The sequence below is a fragment of the Chionomys nivalis genome, chromosome 5, assembly GCF_950005125.1.
Source record: "Chionomys nivalis chromosome 5, mChiNiv1.1, whole genome shotgun sequence".
NCBI lineage: Eukaryota > Metazoa > Chordata > Mammalia > Rodentia > Cricetidae > Chionomys > Chionomys nivalis.
The window spans coordinates 69,738,800-69,762,600 of NC_080090.1; positions in this window are offsets into that span (position 1 = coordinate 69,738,800).

Sequence of the window (23,801 nt, forward strand, 5' to 3'; positions counted from 1 at the left end):
ATGTAGTCAGAGTGTCTCTGTGTTCCCACAGCTGCTCCCAATTAACCAGAGAGACTTAATATTGGTTGTAATTGCTCAGCTGATAAATTAAGCTTGTTTTTAGCTAGCTCTTATAACTTATGCTAACCCTTTTCTATTAATCTGTGTGCTGCCCTGAGGATTGTTTACCTCATGTGCGGACTTCCCATCCTGTTCTCTTGAGTTTCACAGCATCTCCTCAGACTCCTGTGACTCCGCCCTTCCTCTCTCTGCCCTGAAAATCCTGCCTAACCACCAGCCAAACAACTTTTTATTAACAATGAGAGCAACATATCGCCACAGTATATAAAAGGAATCTTCTTTTTGTGCTTGGGATTCTAAATCAGTCCTGCTGACAATCAAGAATGGTCACCTACTCTCACCCCATATGTGGCTTCCTAGGTCATCTCGGCTTTCCATTGACTGTTCTCTCTCTCTCTCTCTCTCTCTCTCTCTCTCTCTCTCTCTCTCTCCTCCCTCCCTCCCTCCCTCCCTCCCTCTCTCTCTCTCTGTCTCTCTTTCTTTCTTTCTTTCTTTCTTTCTTTCTTTCTTTCTTTCTTTCTTTCTTTCTTTCTCTCTCTCTCTCTCTCTCTCTCTCTCTCTCTCTCTTTCTTTCTTTCTTTCCTTCTTTCTTTCTTTTTGTCTGCTGAGAAGAAGCTCTTTAGTTTGATGTAAAACTAGTCATATACTTTTTGCTTCTTGTACTTTTGGGATGCAAGAAATTTTGTGTGTGAATGTCACTTTATGTGGTCAAAACTTAAGGGCTTCTGCTTGTGCAGGACTGTAGAACAAACTGATGGCCACAGAAACTTTTTTTCTCCACACTTAACTTCCTGATAAACTTTGGGGATAGTTTAGAGAATTTTCCAGTTGATGACCGTGAGAAGGCCCTGTAAGATATTAAATAATATGCCCTTGTTTGAAGATAAGACCTGTTGAGACGTCTCACCACGAAGTCACCTAAAGTCTAAAGGAGGAGAGCCACTTAGAGATGTGCAGCCTAACTTATGCTTAACATCTGTTAACATATGATTGAAATGACTGGAACGCAGCAGGAAAATCTACCCAGATGTCAAATAGAGGGTAAGTCTGTGAATGGAAAGAGATCATCTCTCAACTTGGGCTTCAGGCAAGGGTCCATCCAAGGACAGTATGTTAGAGATTCAAAGTGTTAATTTGTCTTTAAATTAAGGGTAGTGGTGGTGGTGGGTAGATGTTAGACGTCTGTCTAGGCTTCAGGTTGACCTCAGTGACCAGGTGGTATGTGTGGCTTTTAGCACTGGAGCTCAGCTTCCATTAAATCTCCACTGTGTCAAAGTCCATTTTCACCTTGCTTGTCCCCTTTTTATCATTCTGTCGCTGATATGCCAGTAATCTTCCAGACCACACCAACCTCCTCTTCGTTCCTGCACACATCACATTTCACAGGGCATGAAACCTGCGACTCTGGTTACCTCTTATCAAACAGCTTGACTTCCATTTCAAACCCTTGTTTATCAATATTTTGGTAAAACTAAGATTTTCCTGAATCTAAGTTTTAGTGTCTCAGGTGAGTCAAGGTATCAGCTGGGGAGCCCTCATTTCCTTTGGAATTCACCAATCAGTATGTCTTCACCTCCCCACTTCCCCTAGCCTGCAGAACAGTTCTGGAGAAGGGTTGCTCTCTCTCTCACACACTACCTCTTAGCTCTTTATTCTATGGAACAAGTTCTTTCTAATAAGCTAATGTCATCTTTTGAAAACACAAAAACTTGAACGTGACTACTTTCGCTATTTCTTCTTGCTGTAAATGGAGACCTCTTGTTGGTTTCCTGGATGCCCAGACTTGAAATAATAATACAGAACCTATATTAATTACAACACTGTTCAGCCAATGACTCAGGCATATTCCTAGCTAGCTCTTACATCTTGAATTAATCCATTTTTATTAATCTGTGTATCTCCACAAGGCTGTCCCTACTGGTAAGGTTCCATCTGGCATCTGTCTCCTTCGGCAGCTACAGGTGTCTCCTTGATTCTGCCCACTCTCTCTTTTTATCTCTGTTTGGATTTCCCACCTGGCTTCACTCTGCTAAGCCATTGGCCAAAACAGTTTTTATTCTTCAACCAATAAAGCAAAACATTTACAGAAGGACTTCCCACATCATCTTGCTGCTACATATTTTCCCTAAGGCAAGGCACAAAAACCAGCCTAGCACAGGAGACAGTGAAGCTGTGGGCGTGGAAAGGAACGTAGGAGAAAGGTCATCAGTTAGCAGTCAGGTTGTACCTGTTTAAAGACACATCCTCCTCAGTTTCTCTGACCCGACCTTCCTAACTTTCATGGCCTAAATCCTGCCTCTTCCAGTATTATTCATTTTAACTTACTATCAATCATGTAGATTTTTGTTACGTCCTAGTGTGTAAGTGGCTGGGGACTGAGTTTTCAACATGGACTCCCGGGGAGCATGGGAGATCTGAACTCTAGCAAGCCTTTGGTGGAAATACGTTTAAGGTGCAGGTTCTCGGGTGCCCCTGTAGACCTAGGGAGCTACACTCTCTAGGGCTGGGTACAAGTCCTCTATAGGTAGGTGACACATTTTCCAGTTTGAAAACTACTCGATATTGATGATAGAAGAAGTTGTCTATTACAGGTAATATTTGAAAGCCTATTGCCTGAGCTTGAATATCTCCATTAATGAGCTATTCATAACTCTACAAAGCTGTAAAGCTGACTTTGGAAACCCTTGAGCTTGGTTTTACTCTAACTTTGACATTTTAGACATTGCCTAGATTTATCTTGCTGGAACCATAGGGAAGGAGTTAAATCACTTCTGCACGAATCAACACTACTCTCATTCACTTTTTCTACTAGGAGGAAAGCGGCATAACTTTTGAGTTCCTTTACTGTATTGCTTACCAGTTGCTCAGCATAAACCTGATTATTTAGATTGGTCTTTAAATTGTACAGAACTGAATGCTGTAGTCTTGGCCTACCAGCTTAAGTAGACATTGGTTGTGTGATGTAACCCGTGTGATGCATAGACCTCTGAACGTTATAAGAGCATGGTGGCTGTGTGATACAAATACAGGAGGGGCATGAGGGTGATGTAATCACAGGAGAGTGCTGGTGTGGCCACAGGAAGTGATGGCTATGATGTAATATAAGAGGGTGACAGCTCTGATGTAGCCCTCGGGAAGGTGATGACTGTATGACTATAGGAAAGTAATGTCTGCAATGGAATCACAGGAAGGCACCATCTGTGATGGAGCCCACAGCTGGGTGATGGCTGGGATGTGGTCACAGGAGAGCGATGACTGTGTGGTAGAAACCGCAGTCATTAGGAACTTCTGGAAGTAGGAAACAAGGAATTTCAGTAGGCTTGCCTGATATTGCAGATCAGAGTGTGGCTCTCCATAGACTGTTTTCCCCATCAAACGCCATGTTTCCAGGCATTAGTGACTCTGTAAGAGGAGGCTTCTTCTAAGCTGTGTTCTGTTCTCTGAAGGCCCTGGAATTTCTGAACGTTTTCTGGTATCTGACTGTTGGCCTTCACTTCCTTAGCGCTATCATTCAAACTAATCCTCTTAACTTATATTGCATGTGGCAGGTGGAGAAGCCAAAGAGATAAGAAAGGTTATGAAACAGAGAATTTGCTTTGCAACATTTATAGCTGTGACTAGGTGGGGTTGAAAGGAGCTGTGGACACAGCAAGAAAAGAGGGTACAGCTTGCAAGACTTTCAGAGGGAGATGGGTGAGGTTTGGTGGTATCCTACGAGCGAGCGGCGGGATATCGTTAATTCAGCTGAGGTGTGCTAACAGCAAGGGCTAACTGTTATACTAGCAGCATGGCTGTCTGCCTCCCCACTTCACCAGCCCACCTGCTCTCTGGAGCTGTCACCGTCACCAGCAACTCTACTTCCAGCTACACAAAGCTTTCCTAGTCTCAATTTCACTGAACCTAAGAACTGATTTTGTTTGTTTGCTTGTTTTTGGTTTTTGATGTTTTTTTTGTTTGTTTTTGTTTTTGTTTTTTTTTTGATTTTTTTGAGACAGGGTTTCTCTGTGGTTTTGGAGCCTATCCTGGAACTAGCTCTTGTAGACCAGGCTGGTCTCGAACTCACAGAGATCTGCCTGCCTCTGCCTCCCGAGTGCTGGGATTAAAGGCATGCGCCACCACCGCCCTGTTTGCTTGTTTTTGGGTTTTGGCTTTTCCAGAAAGGGTTTCTCTGTGTAGCTTTGGATGTCCTGAAACTTACTCTGTAGGCCATGCTGGCCTCAAACTCAGAGGTGGGCCTGCCTCTGCCTCCTGACTGTGCTACCACTGCCCAGCTTACTCATTTATTTGTGTGTTTGTTTGTTTGTTCATTTACTTATTTATTTATAAATCATCTGCTCGTGGTAGTTAGCAAACTTTACAGAGTTCAAGTTTCTGCACTTGAAAAAGCATCCACTTTCCTGGCCCCCATCCCTCCACCCCGGCTCTCCTCCATCCCTTTTCTCAGAGGCTCTTCCTTTGTTTATACCTGACTCCTCAGTTCCTCTTCCTTGCTTCCTCCTCTGTCTTTCCTTCTACATCCCTGACAAGTTCTGGGGCACTAACCTTTTGCTCACATTTGAAACTTGGACCAACAGAAGATAAAAGAGATGGATCCCTGGTTTCCTAACTTCTTCTCTAGGTAGCAGTCACAGAGGAAACTGTATATTGAATCAAATTATAAGACAGTATACACCCATGGTCCTTTCCCTCATCTCTACCTTCTCTGTGATGCCCAAGCCCCAAATCTGCTCTTGTTCTCTCTTCTTCCTCCTCCCCTCCTCCACTTTCCCTCCTCTCCCTCCTCTAAAATCAACAAGGATTAAAATGTTAATGATTTCCCTTAGACTCCAGGGAGGCTATCCTTGAGACTCATTGTATCATATATGCAAATTTCAGATATATGATTGCTCAACAGAGAGGGCTGCCATCCTCCTCCTTTGCTCAAGACATATTTACTAAGCGCTTAGAAAAAGCATGTTTCAGCATTTGCTATTTCTTTGAACTTGATAGAATTTCTAGGACTTCATCAAGTACACACTGTATTTATTGTTTCTAATCTTTATTGTTTCATTCCCCTAGCATTAATTCATAGACAATTCAATTTGGTTAAGTGATGGCAAATCCAAAGCAAAATGACTATGGATAAAATCTGAATATAGATTCATCTGACTCCAAAATCCAACACTTTCACGATCCCTGCATTAATAACAAAGGGCACATCCCCCAGAATCTTTCACTTTCCTCCGAAAGAACACTACTGGGTTTTTTTTTTTTTTTTTTTTGGTTTTGTTTTGTTTTTTTCTGAAGTAAAACATTCATTAAAAGCAGGAGGCCTGTGGAAGTGAAGCCTTGATGATCTGATAAGCATTTGGCATTCTCTTTGTTAGGGTTGGCATTGCTGGGCTAAGCTCCCATGACCAACATCTCCTTGGGAGGAAAGGGTTTCTCTCATTTCACACAGTCCAACTCTGAGAGAAGTCAGGGCAGAAACTCAAGCAGGGTAGCAACCTGGAGGCAGGAATGGAAGCAGAGGCCATGGAAGAGTGCTGCTTACTGGCCTGGTCTCCATGGCTAGATTAGTCTGCTTTCTTACACACCCCAGGACCACCTGCCAATGGGTGGCGTCACCCTCAGTGAGCTGGACTCTCCCTATCAATTATCAACCAAGAAATGTACCATAGGCTTGCTCATAGGCTAATCTGGAGGGGGGGGGTGTTTTCTTAGCTGAGGTTCCCTCCCCCCAACCTACTCTAGCTTGTGTTAGCTTGGTGTGATACCAGCTAGCACAGGCATCAATTCCAAAAATTTACTAGGAAAGTCAACTAAAGATGTTTTAATTAGAAAACTTCCCTGTATGACATAATATTTTAACGTTCAGATTTTTTTTTCCTTCCCAATTTCATTAATGCTTAACTTTTAAAAACACAGATAGCCTTACATGCATTCAAGCTTACTGGGCAAAACATATATGGGTTTACAGGCAAAAGGCAATTTATTAAAAGCAAAAAGCAATTAAAATGAATTTCCTGGTTGGTAGTATATATTTATTCACTGTGTAAGTGTAGAGGCTCCTACCAAAAAATTATATTAAAATTGAAATCTTAAAAATAACATTGTAAATTTTATAATCAACCTAATTCAAAAGATGCTAAAACTAGGGCTGGAGAGATGGCTCAATCATTAAAGGATAGGCTTATAACCCAGAAGACAAAAGACGATCAAACTACGGGATTCTTGGTTTTATTTATTTATTTATTTATTTATTTGGTGTCTCAGCATTCATCCTGTTGTATTCGTCTTAAAAAATTTGTCATGCCATGAAAATATCCTATTGTTATGAAGAGTTATCATTGAATCGAGGTAATAGATGATGCGATTGGAATGCGTTCAGTCTTTCGTAGGAATTGAACAGAGTTGCATGATTGTTGAGTTGCAGCCATGCATGTATTGTAAACGATATTTCACGCCAAGAGTAAATGTTACATAGAACTAAACAGTGGTTGCTACAGGCTCCCCAATAGGTCTTCATTCATCTAAAGGTGCAGTTTACATTGTACTGAAATAGTACTTGGAACATAGCTAACACTGAAGGTGGTCTTACTGTACTCCATCTTATGAGCAAAGTATTATCAGTGATGTTTCCTCTGTCACTCTGACTGAAGGCAACCTAACCACTGGTGAGAAATACTAGACCTGCTTAGGTGGACAGCCCTGGCTCTTCCTTAGCACAGCTTATATTTCAGGAGGGGACAAAGCTTTGGACAATCATTTTATCTTCTAGCAGATAAAAACTGAGAGCAGCTTTAATACATCATTAATTTTCAACAATTTTAAAAAACATAGTCATGGGGATGTCCATAGAGAACATCACCACCCTTTAACTAAATTAAATAAACAACATGGATCATACTTTTTTTGGGGAAATTCATAATTAATATAATAAGGGCTTAGAGATTCTACTTAAAAATCTATTTTAATTTCACCTAACTTTTCTCAAACCAACTTGATAATGAAAACTTAAACATATATGTATATATGTTTTATATTATATATGTGTTATATGTTTAATATACATTAACATACATATATGAATAACATACACACATACATATATTACCCACCAAGAGGCTATAATGTTATATGCCATAATATTGGTCTTCCATGAGCTTTCTCTAGAGAAATGTTGATTTGCAGAAAAACTGAAAGTTTGCTATTTTCCACACTTTACATCATGTATTTATTGAAGACAAATAGTTTGAGGAAAAAGCCTCCCAGTTTACCTTTCCATATACACCTAAGTGTCACAAACACTTAGCAACCAGGGACCAGGGGCCGTGTAGAAACTAGATGTGCGTCTACTTAATTAAGGAAATATTTTGAGACTGTCAGTGTGTTTATTTCCGTGCTCATTTCTTACAAATTATGAAGAGAACAAAAATGGATTTAGGAGATAATATCATAGGGGAAAAATCATGTTAGGCCAAATCTGCTGTTATTAAGCCTTGCTAAGGTTTGTTTGACAGCGCTGGGCATGCTAACAAACATTTGACTGTCACGTGTTGTCATAGATAATTTTCTATCTTGTATTTCCTATCTATCATGTGTAAGAAGTTGTCCCCAAATTTAATAGCTCAAACATTATTATCTCCTGTTGTCAGGGGACAGGAACTGGGTATGATTTCCCAGAGTCCTCTGGCGCAGAATCTGTCACAAGGTTGCAACCTAAGTATTGACAGGAGCTGTCATTACCTTGAGACTCAATGGGAAGGATCCTTTTCCAAGTTCATGCAAGTGCTTGATTTAGTTCCTTGTGACCTTTGGGGAGAGGAGGCCCCCTCCATCCTGTCTCACCCTTCTCATGAAGCAGCTGGCTTTCATCATGTGGACAAGTGTGAGAGCAAGGAAGGGTGGGCAAGATGGAAGCCAGAGTCTTCTGTCACCACGTCTCAGTTGATCCACCCATCGTATTTGTCACATTCTGTTTGGTGGATGCAGGTTGCTAGGGCAGCCCACTCTCAAGGGGAGTATGTTACATAAGCCTGTGAATACCAAGAAGTGAAGGCACTGTCTTAGAAGCTGCCTGGGGCACTTTTTAGCAACTGGCACATAGAATGAGGCTGTTCCATGAAATGAGTCTGGTGCTTGGGAGGTGTTGATTCAATCTGTTCTATCCTGCAACTATAGGTCCACACACCGAAATCTGGTAAAATGGTAACAGCTGCACTTCCATAATTCATGTCAAAGAGAACTCTGTATTTTGTCTAGAAAGTACTCCTTGACACCTCTGCAAAACGAGGGGAAGATACACAAAAGGCACAGGCCGATTGATACATTGTGTCCAGGTCAATGCTGCAGAATGGAGTTATAGAGCAGTTGAGCCGGGAAGGGTCAATTAAGTCTAGCAGCCCTAAAGATAGGAGCACCCACTGAAGTCTAGGTTACATTCAATGCAGGAGATTTTAAAGAGCACTAGAACTTGTTGCCTAGAAACAAGTTATCTCAAAACTTTGCGACTTCAAACAGCAGACATGTATGGTTCACAGAGTCTATGAGTCTGAATGAGAAGTTTGGCTGGGATTATTTAACTCAAGATGCCATTAAAGACTTCAGATGAGTGGTAGGACTCACCTTGGGAGATGGCACATTCATGGCTGTTAGCAGGAGGCTTTGGGTCCCTGACACATGCACCTCTTGTAGGAGTGCCTGAGTCTCCTCACTCCATGACATCTGGCTTCCCTTAGAGAGACCTATCAAAGACAAAGAAGCAAAAGGAAGTCACATAATCTTTTATGGTTTACTCTGGAAAAATACATAGTCCCTTTGGCCACATGCTCTTCATTAAATTCAGTTATTGGGTTCAGTTCATCCTCAAGGGTGAGGGAGTAAGGAAGCTCTGGTCTAAAAGGTGAAGTGTGAAAGAATCTCAGGCAAAACTCAGGGCACTGACAGGGCTGCAGGCTCATTCCTTAACAAAATGAGTAGTCTAAAACACAGTGGAGCACTTAGGAGAGCTAACGGTGGTGTCCCATTACATAATGGTTTTACATAAAGAACATGAATTCTGTGTTTTCCAGAAGGTAGATGTGCAAGTTTTCCCTAAAAGCAAATAATAGAGAATGAATGAAAATTCTTAAAAGACAAAAGAAAACCATCAGTGTCTATGCTTAATAGACATAATCCTTGGTGCTGATTAGAATAATGTTCTAAGAATAAAATGAGACAAATTATTCTCAGATATTAAAAACTAATTCCAAGTCTGAGAGCTTGGGTTGTGGGATTATGGGTTTTTTAGGTCAGATATCAAAACAGCAGCTGGGCTGATGGTGCAGTTTGGAATTTTAGCATCTGGAGCTGAGGCAGAATGGACTCAAGTTGGAATCCAGCTTGGGCTGCATGGTGTGTTTGAGGCCAGCACAGGCAACTGAACAAGACTATCCCAAAATGAAACAAAACAAAATTCGAAATTGTGTATCTTGGCTCACCATAACTCTATGGGAAAAGTGAGGAAAGGATACATGAGACCCAGAACTTCTAATTTATGTTCGCAATAAATAGTGTTCTCTTAGGAAGTCAATGAATCAAAATGATTTACAATGTAACTTCTTAAGATTTATGTTCAGATTAAACTTAGATCTTCCTGAGTTCAGATCCCCAGAACCCACATAAAAATCAAAAGAAAAACAACAATCACGACAACAAAAGCCAGGTGTGTCAGCACTGAAGGAGGAGGAGGTGGGAGGATTGCTAAGGCTTTCTGCTGCCAGCCTAGCTAAGAAATGGAAAAACCTCGGGTTCAGTGAGATACTGTATCACAGGGGGAGTGTACCTGGGCCTATGAACCTTTTAACACGCATGCATAAAATACACACAGAAAAAAACACCCTGCACACACAATTTACAATTTTTTTCCCTTAACTCCAACATGTGATCTTGTTACCTTGGTATCTATTGCTGTGAAGAGACACCATGACCACTACAACTCTTATAAATGAAAGCATTTAATTGGGGCCGGCTTACAGTTCAAAGGCTTCGTCCATTATTGTCACAACAGGAAACATGGCAGCACGCAGGCAGACGAGGTGTTGGTGAGGTAGCTGAGAGTTCTATATCTTGACCTGTAGGCAGCAGGAGACTGTGCCACACTGGGCATAGCTTAAGCATATGAGACCTCAACAACCCTCCCACCCCCCAATGTGACACACTTTTCTAAGAAGGCCACACCTCCTAATAGTGCCACTCCCTTTGGGGGCCATTTCCTTTCAAGCCACCACGCTTGGTTTTCAAAACAGTGTGTAAAAACTGTTGTGTGTAGGCAGACATTTTGTTGGAACTACCAGTTCCCCCCAAAATGACATCAAGACTTATTATTAATTATGAAAGTTTGGCTGATTGATAGCTTAAGTTTGTTTCTACCGGGCTGGCCTTGAACTCACAGAGATCCACCTGCCTCTGCCTCCTGAGTGTTGTAATTAAAGGCGTGCGCCACCACCGCCTAGCCCTGCTTGTTTCCTTTTTTTTAATTATATTTTTTTCATTTATTTTACATACCTCCCTCTTCTCTTCCAGTTCTCACTCTCCACCTCCCATCTACCTCCTTATCCACTCCTTCTCTGTCTCTCCATTCAGAGAGGGACAGGCCTCTCGCATGTGTGAAAACAAAGCATGGCACATCAGGTTGAGGTAGGACCTAGCTCCTCCCCCTGTAACAAGGCTTGGTTGTTGAGGCAACCCAGCATGGGGGATAGGTTCCCAAAAGTTAGGCTTGTTTATGACTAGCTCTTATAACTTAAATTAACCTACATCTTTTAATTTACGTTCTCTTATGTGGCTCAGTTACCTTTACTCTGTACTGACCACACTTCCTCTCCAACGGGCTTGAGACTCTACCTTTTTTCTTCCCAGTGTCCTCTGTGCCTGGAAATCCTGCCTAGCTATTGGCCATTAAGCTTTTTATTAAACCAATCAGAGTGAGACATCTTCACAGTGTACAGAAAGATTATTCCACACAGTTGGGAATAAGCAGAGGTCAAATGAAAGCCAATATGAATCTTAAGCTGAGTTACACTTATTGGCAAGCTACTACTTTCTGGGAGTTCTTAGCGTGGAAATCAGTCTTTATGCTGCTCCTTATGATTCCTGAAATGGAGCCTGGAGGCAGAACGAGTGAGTTGTTATAAGAAACTCAGAAAACCCTGTTGGCGGAGGTGCGAGTGAGCCAGCCCTGAAGTTGTGAGCATGGGAGAGCTGTCCCCATTTCTCATTCTGGTGCTCCTTTTCTCCTCAAATTATACATTTTGTATTTTAACTTTCTTAGCTTGCTCTTTTTCATTATAAATCTTCATTGGAGTTAACACCAATAACCACATGACAGAGTCTATCCTAGGCTGTTTTGAGAAATCCTCTGCCAGTGGAATTAATCCAGAAATCTTCACTTTAACCTCAGGCAGACTTTTTGGACAAAGGCAAAAAACAGCCACATTCTTCACGAAAATATCACAAGAGCAGTCTCTAGGCAACATACTGAAAGTTTTCCCCTGTGGAACCTCTTGAGTTAGGCCCCACAGTTCAGATCTTCCATGTTCCTGCTAATATGGTCCACTAATAGGGCTTAAAGTATTTTGCTGCTTTCCTAACCCAAAATACCGAAGTTCAAATTCCTCCAAACAAAAACATGGTCATGATTATCACAGCAACACCCTAGTCCCTGGTACTAACTTCTGCCTTAGTTAGAATTTCAATGCTATGAAGAGACACCATGACCATAGCAAATCTTACAAAAGAAAAATATTTATTTGGGGTGGCTCATATTACCAGAGGTTTAGTCCACTACCATCACTGTGTAACATGGTGCCGTGCAGGCAGACATGGTGCTGGAGAAGGGGCTGAGAGTTCTACATCTTGATACACATGTAGCAGGAAGGGGTCTGAGTGTCACACTGAATGAAGCTTGAACAAAGGAGACCTCAAAGCCCACCCTACAGTGACACACTTCTTCCAACAAGGCCACACCCAGCAAAGCCACACCCCCAATAGTGCCACTGCCTATGAGCTAATGGGGGCCAGTTGCATTTAGACTACCACAGCTCCCCATGATGAATTACTCTCTGAATTTTGACCAGATGTGGTTTTCTGTAATGGTTCCATCTGTTGCAAAGAGAAAATTTTGTGATGGGGAATGAGAGCAGTGCTTATCTGTATGTATAAGTATTTAGAATGCAGTTAGGAAGTGTGCTGGTATAGTAGAGCCACAGTAAAGATTCTCTTCTAAGATCCATGCCCTTAGAAAATGGATGGCCTACAAGCTCCCAGTATTTGACTGTGTTTCCAATATCAGGCATGATCTCCCTCTTACTAAGCAGGCCAATTAGACAGCTGTTGGTTACCACCAAGATAGAAGTGCCACTCCTGAACGCTGAGGGGTGTCTTGCCATGCTAAACATTGTTATGGGACATAGGTGATCAGTTGGGTAGGACTATTGGCTGCTTTCTTCCCTTGGGAGCTTACTGCCAGTACTATGTAGGCTAGTCCCAGAGATGAGCCTGTCACATCAGATCCACCATGGATCCTTCAAGTCTTATGTCCAAATGGAATAGAGACTTACCTTCAGCCTCTGGGAGGCATCCTAGGACAAGGACAATTATCTGTATTGTTTGGGGGAGTCTCTTGGACTCTTCTGACTGGCAGCCGTAAGGTGGGAGCCTCACGCCTGTTTCTGGATTTTGTTGTTGTTGTTGCTGATAGTCTATAGCTCTTGCGGGGGGCATTGTCAGCCCAAGTGGTATAACTTGATTTGAACTATATTTGTGTATGTATACACACACACTTGTATGAACTATATGTACTTTTAGGTATGCATTTTCTTATGGCTCTTCCAAACATCCGTAGTGTCCCCTCCACCATCCCTCTCCTTTATCCCAACACAAATAGTGTTCATTTCTTCTTCCCTCCTTCTGTATTGATAGACTATTTACAGATTGAATAGTTGAAACCCCTTAGTGAGTCCACAATAGAGCTTTCCCCATTGGACATTTGATTAGTATTTTCTGTCACAACTGCATGCTTTTGTGTGTGGCAAAAATTTACACTCACCATCTTCTTAAGTTTTTTTTTTTTTTTTCTGTATTGGAAGCTAATTATGGAGTGGGGGGGTGGGGAGCTGATGAATTCCACAGACCCATCTCCGAGGATGGAGTCAGGGCAGCTGATTCTACAATGTCTCTGATCAAGCCTATTTTCTCCTTTCCTTTTAAAATGCACTTTTGCATCACTTCCAAACTCATGGAAGCTGAATAGAGCCCCATGCCTGACAGAAATCCTTCCGGCATGGTGAGAATGACCATTACTTATTTATAGGCTGGCGTTTGTCTGGTTAAGTTGACTTTGCCAGTGTGCATAGCAGTGAATCTCTTCAAAATCTATCCTGGGTGTCTTTTCTGCCTTGTGGCATGCAGAATCATTTCCTTCCAGTAAATATTTGGAAACACATTCAATGAACTACTCAACTACGCTTTGTTTCTGCACTGGGTTGACCAAGAAGATATGTGTAGGTGTATGTGTGTGGTTAGATCATTCTGCCCTTTTCTCTCCTCTGAAAAACCTTTTGGAAATCCATACAGGATCTGGAGAAAAGGGTGTATTCAGAATGTCATTTTGGTTCTAATCAGAAAAGAGGTTTCCAAAGCAGAATCTGTGGTGGAAAAACAAAGTCCAAAGAACGACAAGGAGAGGTTTGAGGAAGATTCTCTCACTGAGGTGATTACTAGCGTATCTGCTGGACTCCCCCCCTTACCAACTTATTGAGGTACAGTTGTATAAAAAATAACTGCATGGTTAATGTCTATGGTTTATCCTGGTAAAAGAATTTTCTGATTTGATAGATAGAAAAGGAGCAGAACTAGCCAAAATTAGCCATCTTGCTTCCTGTTTTTCCTGACACTGATGCCTGAGAAATGGAAAATTTGGGGTGTACTTTAATTCATTTCTCACTAATCTCAGAAATAAATAGTAGAACGCAACTTGTCTTTCCCACTTTGAGGGTCCAGGGACAACCCTGTTGGGGTATAGACTTATCCATTATGTCCTCTGTCTGAATGGCTTCCTCACAATCTTCTACCCCACCTGCCCCACCATCATCACTCTAAGACCAGAGCCATCTTGGGTCAGGAGCAAGGGCACTCAGAGGAGATGCAGGAGCCTCCAGGTTCCATTGATTTATCTGAGGCAAATCTTCATTATGAAGAACAGAATAAATTCTTCTTGGCTGAAATCTACCAGCCCAGTGATAAAAGAACCAAAATAAAGAGTTAGAAATAAATGGATAGAACCTCATAGCTTTAAGACATGAAAGGTTCCTAATCTGGCCTGCATTTGAAGGGGAGAAGGCATTTACCATCAAATATTAAAATCATAGGAACAAAACAAAGCAAATAAAGCAACATGTGACTGAGAAAGAATGTCTATGTAGAAATGACTGATGGCAAGTATGTCTTTTTGACTTCAAGATGTCTATCTTGCAGACTGTTAGGAAGAACCTCTTAGCATAACCCATCTGTCCTCAGTTTTTATTGTCAACTCAACATAGCCAAGAGTCACCTGGGAAAAGAGTCTCAGTTGGATGATTGCCCAGATCAAACTGGCCTGTGGCCATGTCTATAGGGAATTGTCTTGATTCTTGATAGATGTGGGAGGACTCAGCCCACAGTGGGCAGTGACAGCCCCTGGCTCATACAAGAAAGCAGGCTGAGCATGCGCTAGAGACAGCAAACCAGTTCCCAGGCTTCCTTCCTGGTTCCTGCCTCTGCTTCTGTTGAAGTTTCTGCTATGATCTCCCTCAATGATGGGCTGTGATCTGGCAGAGTAAGATGAAATTAATTAATTCTTCCATCCCAAACTGTTGGTCAGTGCTTTATAGTAGCAACAGAAAGCCAAGCTAGGACACCTCCCGAAGCCCAGTCATTTAAAAGAAGGTCACCCCGGGTTTTATAAATGCTTGAGTCATGTGTGCTCAAGCCAGATAACAGAGCAGCAACTATTTGAGTGCCTGTTACCAGTGTGACTCTTGTCGTTTTTTCCATAACTTTCTATCTCAGTTACGTTAATGTTCAGAGTGCTCAAGCTCAAGTTCGTCTTTCAGCAGAGAGGAGACTGAGTTCATAACTGCTTTAGTTCTGTGCTGGTTTCTCTACTCTCTCCTCCTTTATTGCTCATCTAAGCTTTCTTGAGTCCCCTTCTTATACCTTTATGATGGATCGTCGGAATCTCAGGGTCCAGGGAGAATGTAAACTCACGGTTTCATTTTGCTTCTTATATGCTTTCATGATTCTAACTTGACTTTTAAACTTAAATCAAGTTTTCCTTCCAGGCTAGAATATGGTTTCAAATGCCATATGTCATAATAATGTGATAATTAACATTTCTGAGCATTTCCTGTATGGAATATGCACTGTGTGTATCAATTTTTAGGTTTTAACTCAGCTAAAGTTAAAAGCTATGAGAGGCATAAATTATTCCGAAGCCTAAACTTGCCTTTCTATGATTCTAACTGCCTACGAAATTAAATGCTTCTATGTGGAACCCTGAGGCGCTGCCTCTGTATCCACCGGACACTGGCTACGGAGAAGGGAGCTTGAAGCTGAAATCTCAGGTCAGACTGTTGATCTGGGGCAAGTTTCTTAACTTTCTGAAATTCATTTCTCCATTGATAAAAGTGGAGACATCAATCAGACCCAGCTATATGAAGGACAGAAGAAATAATAGCTGCTAAGTTAGGGCATCCACTTTCTGTGGCTGCCACAGTAAATTGCATGTACCTTATGCCTTCAAAAGAAGCCTCTCATTAGTCTAGAGGTAAAAAGTTCTAAGCGAGGTGTTGGCAGGGTCACATCTCTTTGAAAATCCCTGAGGAGATCTTCTTTGCCTCAGTCGGCTGATGATGTCTCCAAATGTTCCTTGGCTTGTGTGCATCTATCCTTTGTGGCTGTTACCTCTTTTCTCTCCCTTCGCTCTTGGTGTCAAGTATCTTTTTGTTTTCATCTTCTAAGGACACTTTTCAGTGGACTCAGGACCCATCTTAAATCCACCAACATGGTTTTGTCTTAAAATTACTAATTAAGTACATCTGTCAAACAATTTCTCAAATAAGATCCCATTCACAGGATCTTGGGAGAAACATTATGGGTATACTTTGGTGGAACACCATTTAACCCTACACAGCCCTGAGACAGTTCCTGATCTTTTTGAAGGTTTAGGAAATGACAGCAGCTAGTTTTCCTTCACAAAAGCCAGTCCTCCTATCACTGCCTCACCTCTAATTGTACCTTTCTGCGTACCCAAACAGCAACTTTTAATAAATCAGAACCTGATTTATATTTCATGTAACCGAGCTAGGGAAATGACTACAGTAGCAGCTACGCTAGCGTCAGGACTGCGTTTGGATCTCCAGTACTTCTATAAAAGCTTGGTGCGACAACATAAACCTGTTACCTCTGGGCTGGTAAGAACAGAGATAGGTGGTTACCAGGGGCTCAATGGCCAAACAGGCTTTTCTAAGGTGAGCTCCAAATTCTATGAGAGACCGTATCACAAAACAGTAAGATGGAGAGCTATACGAGATACTCTGTGTCGAGCTTTGGTCTCTACAGGCACCTGCACAAGTGAGTGCACCCCACACATACATGTGCACACACACACATACACCACAGACATACATGCACACACACATACACCACACACACATACACTGTAGAAGGAGCAGCAGGCTGTGTTCCTGCCACCCAGCTCCCGGCCACCTGGCTAGCTTATGCTCCGAAATAATTACACAGAAACTGTATTCATTTAAACACTGCTTGGCCCATTAGCTCTAGCCCTTACTGGCTAATTCTCATATCCCAATCAACCCATCTCTAATAATCTGTGTAGCACCAGTCTTACCAAGAAAGAGTCAGTATGTCTGACCTGGCGGCTTGCTTCATCACGTCTGCCTTGGAGATCAGAGGCATGGCATCTAAGCTCACTTCCTCTTCCTTCCAGCATTCTGTTCTGTCTACTCCACCCACCTATGTTCTGACCTATAGGGCCAAGCAGTTTCTTTATTAATTAACCAATGACCTTCCCACATAAATACACCACACAACATGTGCACACACATGTACACCACACACATACATGCACACACACATATATCATGTACACACGTACACCACACGTACATGTGCACACACGTATACCACACCCACACATGTACACCACACCCTCATATACCACATGCACACACACACATGTACACCACACACATTCACACACACACACCTACACCACACACCCCTACACCACACACAAACACCTACATCACACACACACAGGTAAAATTCCAGAAACTGATAATAGTTAACATTATTAATCTACCAAAATGAAATAATATCTGAAAATAAGATTTGTGAACTCTACAGTGCTCAAGGCAGCTTGTGTGGGATGGAGAGGAGCATGGATAGTGTTCCAAAATGGAACTGCTTAGTTGTATTTTATTGCTATAAATATAGCCCATCTCACATCCGTTCTTTTACCACACTACACATGAGCCAGTCAGATGAATTAAACATTAGTGTGAAGAGTAAATACAGAAATGCTTCTAATTGCGCTAAACTCATCTATATATAGTAAAACATCCTTCATATTTTGTACCACTTCTAATTGATTAAATATTTGAAGTGAAGCCTAATTTAGCCAGACTTTAATTTCCCAGTGGAAAACACTCTCTTCGTCAGAGGTGATTGCGTGCCCCCCCATATCAAACACCATTTCTAAAGGTGGTTTCTTGAGAGAACCTCAATCAGTACACAGTCCATCTCATTATAACATTCTTTTGAAATGGAATGACTCCTAAATATATCTTGGAATGGGCCCCAAACAGCCCCTTCCAACCAGGCCAAAGAATTAGCCTCTGCGGGGGAGAGCGAATTCAGAATGTCTTGAGGCCACACATTGTTTTATATATATTTTTTCTACCAAGTCCCCTTACTTCCATTAGTAATTTGTGTAGAAATCCTGGTACCATAGAGGAGCCACCTGTGACCACCCATTTTCTCCGCTGGTTGCTTCTAGGTGTCACTGCGCACCATAGAAAGGGCCCAATATTAAAGTACCCACTGACTTCTCTTTTTTATATTGTTCATAAAGAAATTCCATGCCAGAATCTTTCTGATCCATGGACATATAAAATCTTTCCATTTAACAGAACCCAACCTTTGAGGGTGGAAAGAGACGCTCATATTCCTACCAACATTCAGTTTTGATCCTTAGAGTTTTTGTCCATGCTTCAGATCTCTTACAAAGCAAAAACGCACTTTAATATCCTCTAAGACACCTTCTGGGACCGGGCCCAGCACCAGGGGACAGTCTCTGTTCTAGAGCAGCACCCATGCCAACTGTGTACTGTTTCAACGATTTCTGATACTTTGTGATCTGTTTCTCCTCAGAGGAGTGCTCCCCAATGATTTTGAATGCGGATTGCTCTATATATCCATAACACTAGGATCATTCTGTATCTACAATGCTGGACCATGGCAGAGTTAATGCCAAGACCCAGAAGAGCCCTGGGGCAATTAAGATGGGTGGAATTTAAAAATACATGAAAAGAATGCCTTCCTCATTGCCAGGCCTCCTTAGCCTTATTCCCCAGGGAAAGGTGAGTGCATTATCTGCCCATTCTGCAGCCCCACGATGCAGGACAATCAGACGATATGAAGTTAAGACAATGCAGGAACTCAGTTTATTACTGTGAGCGTCAGCTTATATAAGTTAAGTGATATCGTGTGATGTGGGGGTACCTCCAGCCAATGAGAGACAGCCAAGCCCTCCCTCTGGCTGGAGGGGCGTCTACCTAGATTTTTCTGTCTCATTCTCGGCAGCTTTGAGACTATCCCTCAAACTCGAGTCAGGCTTTTCTCTGACCTACAGATCTCGAGGTACAGGTCCTGTAATTTTGGCTCAACACCTCATAAGTGGTAAGGATATCATACCTGGTTCTTAGCAACAGATGCCTGAAATGGAGTCTGCAGTAAGGAAGGAATGTAATTCTCCTCTGTGGGTTAGCATAGGGCTGCCAGCCTCTCCATTATTCCAGCAATTACACCCCTTGGATCAGTTTCTTCAGAAAATCTATACCCTACATAGATGACCCCAGAAGGTCTGCTTAGTTTGGGGTGATGACCCCAGGATGTAGGGAAGGAAGTTTTTCTGAAGCTTTCTAGGCCCCTCAGGATGTCAAGACTCTGGTCCCATTGGAGCCTCAAGATTCATTGCCCAAGACAGAGACAGTAAGGTCCTTCCTTTGGGTGGGGATCTGGGGGAAGGCCACACAACTAGCCCTGAGTGGCTAAGTGAGTCTCTGATGAATGGCTGGAGACTATAGTGTTCCCCTGAGGAATCCGCTGAGTGAACAGCTCATCAAGGTCCACCATGACGCTTGTCCTCTGACCATCACTCTCCAGGTCCTGGTAGAATGGCATCATGGTTAGGCAGACTGTGAGACCCTGAGGTGAAAAGAGGAATATGCTGTAGTTTGAAGCTATGTATCCCTCTAAACTCATGTGTTAGGATCTAATATTCAATGTAACAGTATTAAGGGTGAGGTCTTTTAGGAAGTGATTAAGCAGTGACCATTATGCCATTCTGAGTGGGATAAGGATTTCTGTAAGAGAGGTAGAAGAAACTTGTCTTCTCTGCTGGAGCTGGGTCTGGAATGTCACCCCAAGGCTCCTTATGTTCAGCCTTTGTCTTAGGCTTGTCACCATACTGCGTGCTTCTACAGTGATAGGCTGCCGTGCTCAACAGGGCCACCTGGTCATGGAGTTTAGTCTCACACTGGGAACTTTGCTCCTTACCATGTGATGGTACACCTTGTCCGCTCCAAAGGACACAGCATAAGGTGCCACCTAAGAAGCAGAGTGTAAGGGTAATCAAGACACTCACATCCAAGGGTTTGATCTTGGATTTCCCAGGTTACTGAAACTGCACAAAAGATTTATTGTTTAGAAACTAGTAAATCTATGGCATTTTGTTATAACATTAGAAGCAGACATAGCCAGCCTGTAGGGGTCTCTAGTAGTTGTTTTATGGCATTACGCCTTTCTACTTTCAGAGTGTTGAACTTCTGTGCATGGACTGCCTAGAATAAAGACGTCATTGTGTGCGTTTCCTTGCACCTACATGGCCGTAAGACTAAGTTATGAACCATGAGAAATACGTAAATGCACTGTGAGCTTTGGGGAGTTGTTTTGTTTTCTGTTTGATTTTTGTTTCCTGGGATGTCAATGCTGTGTGGAACATGAGTGCTGCCATCTTGGAAACTGGGTAAAGAGGTTTAGAGCCTGGGTTATAGCGGATTTCAGTGAGCAAGGATGCAGGCTTTCTGATATAGTGTATGGGACATGATAAGAATAAAATATTATTCAACCTTTATCTTAAATTCAGTTATTGAGTGTTCTGTGCTTTATCTGGCATCCTGATCTGGACTCTCATACAGAGTGCCCTATCAGCCTGGAGAAAGTCTCCTGGGGATTTGGCATATGAGGGAATGAAGTCACACCACATTTTTCTGTCACTTGCAAACAAACCTGATTCAACAAATCCAAAACAGAGCCCGTTCTTGTACCAAACCTTTCACCGCTAAGACTTTACTGCAGGGCCCCTCTCTGCAGTGTGGCTTGTAATTACAGCGGTTTATATTCCATGTTCTCCTTTACAATTTCTAAAGAAAACCTGGGCTGTGGGAATGACTCAGTGAGTGGTAGTGCTTGCGACCCAAGCCTGAAAACCTGAGCTGGGACCCTCAACACCTACTTAAAAAACTCAGGACTGCAGGATTAGAAGATGAGACGACAGGCTTGCTGGGGTTTCATAGGGGCCAGCCCAAGCAGACAGCCATCTTGAGGTCGCTGAGAGATACTGTCTCAAGAGAATAAGGCAGGAAGAGGTAGAAGAAGACACGTGATGCCCTCCTCTGGCCTCCACATGCTAACACACGTGCACATGTGTACATAAATCTACACACTTGAGCACAATCGTATTTGGTTACAGTGATCTGCTCATATTTATGATTTACAGTGATCTTATTTCTTCATTTTACAGATAAGATTTGGAGATTTAACCTCATTCACATAGCTTGGCAGAAGTCAGCGTCAGGCTTGGGTTTGATCTGCTGGCTCACTCTGTGGGTGCCTCCGCTAGCTCACAGCTTGTGCCCTGACCTTGACTGATTCAATAGGAATGAAATACAGGCAAGCTGCCTTTTGTAGGGATTTCCTGAAAGAAGGGAACTGGCCTGTTCTGCTCTGTGTCCTCAGGATCTGCAGGTCCAGCACGCGAGTGTCCTGAGGTTTGGGATTATGCCAGGATGACCGCAATTTTAGGCTGGAGGGGAGGGACGCGCAGTCTCTCACCCTGTCCCACAGAAAGCATAATCAAGGTTATCTTGATTCTGTTATTGCTCTGATGAGTTCCTAGAAGACTTGCTTTTTGGTGACTTGAAGTGAAATTCTCTTTTCTGCAACAAGAAACTCTTACAAAAGGTTGGGATCAAAGCTCTTCTGTTTTTAAAGTATGGCTTTGGGATGGGAGATCTGGGTGTTTGGTAGATATTTGATTCAGATATTATGTTCTTTTTAAAAAATTATTTATTTATTCTTATTCTACGTGCATTGGTGTTTTGCCTGCATGTATGTCTGTGTGAGTGTAAGATCTTAGAGTTACAGACAGTTGTGAGCTGTCATGTGGGTGCTGGGAACTGAACCCAGGTCCTCTTAACCATTGGACCATCTCTCCAGCCCCCAGATACTATTTTAATATTTACTTTGACCATTGTATTAATTGTATCAGAGTAAATAACAAACTCCCAAACCTTGGTTGCCAAGCACAGGCCATGTTTATGTCTTGAGCTTCCAAACCTGTTAAGAGCGTTCCTGTGGATGGTCTTCTCCATGAGCCTCCAGAACTCCAGGCCTTCAGGAACTCCTTTCTGTTTAAACACCCGGAGTCCTTACATCCAGTCAGCTGTTGGGGAGATATTGGGAGGCTGCCTGTGGGAGGTTTGCAGATACCAGGTCTGGAAGGGGCCCATTGGCGACAGGACAGACAAACGGCCACAAAGAAGGCAACTTGATAGTAGAATTGAGTTCTGTACCCAGGAAGAAGAGGAGCTGAGTTTTATTTTATCTTGTTTCATTTTGGGTATGCCTGTCTTTACAACAATCATCTAAAATGAGGTTTTAAGTCACAGTAGCCTAGGGCCTCTTAGGAGCGGCCCAAGTTGACTTGCGCCTTTGAGTGTATGTTTCCGAACTGAACCTTCTTGGTCTGTAGTTCAACTTCAAGAGTATCCCAAGGAAAAAAAAAAGAAAAAAAGAGTATCCCAAGGTTTTTAGGGAGACTGTTATAAAGCATCCATCGGCATTGCAGTGATTTAACTGGAGCAATCACTGTTATCATCTACAAATATACTTGTGAAAAAATTACAAAAATCGAATTTTGGCTGATCTTGCTTACAGATTGTCTACAAGCCTTGATCTTATCCACCCTCCTCATTCCTAGTCACTGATTTTAAAGCATTTCACAGAAATGAGTTTACTAGCACGTTTATATTAATTTTTTCCCAAACATTTGAGATATGTTGAGGACACATAGGATTTATTTTTATACGACTTCATTGCTAAACAAATTAAAGCAGTAGTAGTGAAAGTTTCTTTTAGCGCTGATATTTATACCGTTCTCTATTTCTAGTTGTCATTCAAAGGTCTACCTCCTGATGGCATCTACATGGTGCAATGCTAATGACTTCAGCTGTTTTCCTCAACCGAGAAGTCGGTTTCACTGGGGAGCTTCTTGCACAATGGTTGTCTCCGGCTTGTCTTAAATCAATTACTTGAGAAATTCGCAGAGCCTGGAGTCCCCAAAGGTGTCGCCCAATTGATAATCCATGCTAATAAACTGCACCGCTTATTCGATGTTTGCAAAGCGAAACATGCTTTCGCCTGTTCGTAATTAAGTTCATCTCTCCTGCATTAACTGTGCCCTTCTGTCAGGGGTTCTGTTAGAGAACCACAGGCTTGCTACGGACCAGCGTGGATTGTTTCCTGCTTCGAATTCCTTCTTACTTAGATTTGGACATCTGCTTTGGGTCTCAGGGACTCTGCCACCGCCCCTTGCACAGCCGTGGCCCCGCATAGCTCACCCAGGAGTGCCTTAAGCCTGAAATATATAACTAAGCCATATATTGAACCTTGTAGCAGCAGCTGCTGTGGTTTCTGTTTTTAGGGCTGCAGCTTGAGGTGAAGGTCATAATTTCTGTTCTCACGACTGCTGGTTATGGCTGCAGGGCTCCTAAGGGAGTAGCCACAGACCAGAGCATGATGGGAGAAATGAACTCAGGTGACCCTCCTGTTTTGCTTAGATGAGGCATTAGTAGGAGACACCTTCAATGAGTTCTTAGCTAAGGTCAGGCTCCTGGGTCTGTCACCACCCTCTACTGGATCAGCTTAGATGCCTGGGAGCACAGTGGGACCCCTGATGAGGTTTTCTGGAGCCCAGCTCTGGGGACAGAGACAGAGCTTGCCCCTCACGTCACCTGCGTGCAATTAACCCGTGATTATGGCTTGCTTGGTTTGCCAGTTGCTTGTGCTGAAACGAGTCACATCTGTGAGATCTGCCAGATGTGGGAGTTCTATTTGATTTTGCACAGTCGCGAAATAAATTGCATTTGGGGTCTGAA